The 2,773-nt window shown below is 36.5% G+C and overlaps 1 long non-coding RNA gene across 1 annotated transcript; it reads left to right on the top strand.

The window, feature by feature from the left end:
* Positions 1–1,385: 1,385 nt before the first annotated feature.
* Positions 1,386–2,573, top strand: LOC145072199 (uncharacterized). Its single transcript, XR_013690946.1, has 3 exons — positions 1,386–1,541; positions 1,744–1,815; positions 2,455–2,573. It is a non-coding gene; the product is annotated as an uncharacterized LOC145072199 (long non-coding RNA).
* Positions 2,574–2,773: the final 200 nt, after the last annotated feature.

Here is a 2,773-nt window from a genome sequence, read left to right as displayed (position 1 = left end):
TAGTCTATAGTTCCTCGAATCTCTCATCAGATCTAGAAATCTTCATTAGTGTACCTTATTACTATTTCGTGTGATGCAAATATACTGAGAGGATCGGGGTTGGGAAACCTAATGAGTACATAGGTTTAACCCACAATAATATTGTCAATGTGTTTAATTATCAAACATTTAACCCGATTATCCATCCTCATATTCTTAGTTATTCTTCCCCAAGGGTCGTCACAATCATCGTTGCTGACAATACTTTTAAAAGGATTTCTCCGCAATATATGTCAGCAGGTTTTCAATTCCTAAGGATCATCTTAATCATCGTTACTGACAGTCCCATCTGTAACGCCCGGGTTTCAGGGCTAAGCATTTTTGTCAATGTAATAGTCTAGGTCAACTCTTGTAACTCTTTTTGAAGTAATAAAGATGAAATATTTGAGTATTATGTGAATTATGTGTGTTTATGTGTTTATTATTTAATTATAAATGTATAATTAATAAAAAATAAAAATGAACGTCAAAATTAAAGTGTGAGATAATCCCGATATCTATACATAAAGTTGTAGAATATGTCTCAAGGTTTCCGTGCATATAAGGAACGCTGAAATCCGAGTTATAACGAAGAAGTTATGACCCGTCGAAGTTTCGAGACAGAACCGGCACGATACCTGGAAGCGTAAATAGTGAATTTACGATAGAGCGAGATTTAGCCTTAGCGCTCTAAGTGAAAGTCGTAGAATATGTTAAACTAAGAACATCGATAAAAAGAACGCCCAAATCTGACTTCGTATGAGGAAGTTATGATTTTTCTAAGATTTAGCATAGTAGTGCACAGCCCGAAATCTGAATTTTAGATCGGTCGATTTTTAGCCGACGAGATCTAAATGAAAGTTGTAGCACTCATAAATACCAACGCGTGGATATAAAGAACGTCGATAATAGAGCTCGTATGCGAAAGATATGGACGAAGCTTAGTCCTTACTTTTCGAGCGCGGCGAATTCGATACAGTTTTGTAAATCCGAGATAGAATGAGAATTAGCCAACGAGGTCTAAATGATAGTTGAAGATATCATTAATAGGAACTCAACGGTAAAAAGACAGACAAAAACGGAACTCGTATGCGAAAGTTATGGACGAAGCTTAGTCTCTACTTTTCGAGCGCGGCGAATTCGATACAGTTTTGTAAATCCGAGATAGAATGAGAATTAGCTAACGAGGTCTAAATGAAAGTTGAAGATCTCATTAATAGGAACTCAACGGTAAAAAGACAGACAAAAACGAAGCTCGTATGCAAAAGTTACGGACAAAGCATAGAGACTACTTTACTATAAAACTCCTATAAATACAAGGGTGAACTCCTCATATTTTCTTCACACCATAAGCCTCTCTTTCTCTCTCTAACTTCTCTCTAGCCTCCCTAAACCCCTCCCAAGTCTAGGGAACCTCCCTATCACGAGAAGAAAGCCCCGGAGCGCCCGACGGCTCCGAGAAGAAAAGCTTTCGGCTCGGAAACGCTGCTCCAGCGAAGCCCGGTTTTTAATAAAAACCCATTGTAAGTGAGTTACGCCTATACTATATTTAATATAGCTTTTATTTAATTATAGTAACATTATTAGGACCTTAAAATAATTATTTGGGCTATTATTATGAGTTATATTGAGTGTTATTTAACGCTTATATAATAGTAATAATAGCTAGACTATTAATTAGTCGCGATTAACGTTAAAACTAATCTCTAGTGGTATTAATACAAGGTTTTGGTCAAGGAAAAATTGTTTTAAGAAGTAACGAAGAGCTGTCCGAGTGCCGAGTCACCACCTTACCAGGTGAGTGCATAGTTACTTTCAGCTTACACATAGATATGAAGTATTTTATATAAATTACGTGTTATGTGTGCATATTACCTGAATACTTGCTATCTATGCTAAATGAACATTTTTATACATGTTTTCAAAGATTTAAACTGTATATTTATTTTATATCTACGAAAATGTTGGGGTAAAACATGGGTAGATGTATTAGTTGCTGTGTGATAAAATGAAATAATAAGAGGCCTCGTTATAGATGTTATTGATGATCTAGTCATCTAGCGGAGTATAGATGACGACCACGGACTATTCTAGACAGTCCAGTGGAACACTAGCAGGCTCGCAACCTGTAGGTGTTTATTCAAACTGTGTGTTCATTTGAACTGTGTGCTCACCAGATGTACTCCATCCCCCACATGGTTTCCTTAAGGACTTTTATTGTTGAGGAATCCCCTTAGCAGTAGTGTCCGTCCCGATGATAATCCTTAGGATAGGTCCCTTATGATAGATGCTTAGGGACGTAATGTGAGGATAACGGGAACGGGTAATCGGGTTTGTTTAATTTAATGAAGTTAATAAACTTATTTATTGTGGGTTGAAAACCCTATGTGCTCACCAGGCTCCCAAGCCTAACCCACTCAGTTTTATGTATTACAGGTAGTGGCGCTTGAGCATAGATATGATGTTGGACGAGGGATTACGGATATAGGCCTGTAGATATGAAATAATGTAGTAAGGCTTATATTGTACTGTTTATGCTTTTGATCTGTACGAACATGACATCCCAAGTCTTTTAATGAAATACATTTCTATGGAAATGCTTTTGATAAATGTTTATCATATTTTGTTTTGGGACAAATTCCGCAACACTTTCATTTAAAATGTTACTCTGATTTTTAAACAAAGCATAAACAAACTGGTCTTTTCTGGCCGTGATTTTGGGGATGTCACAGTTGGTATCAGAGAATTAGTTTAA

Source organism: Lactuca serriola, chromosome 9, assembly GCF_051521515.1.
Source record: "Lactuca serriola cultivar US96UC23 chromosome 9, Lser_US96UC23_V15, whole genome shotgun sequence".
Classification (NCBI taxonomy): Eukaryota; Viridiplantae; Streptophyta; class Magnoliopsida; order Asterales; family Asteraceae; genus Lactuca; species Lactuca serriola.
This window is presented reverse-complemented; position numbering and strand designations above follow the sequence as displayed.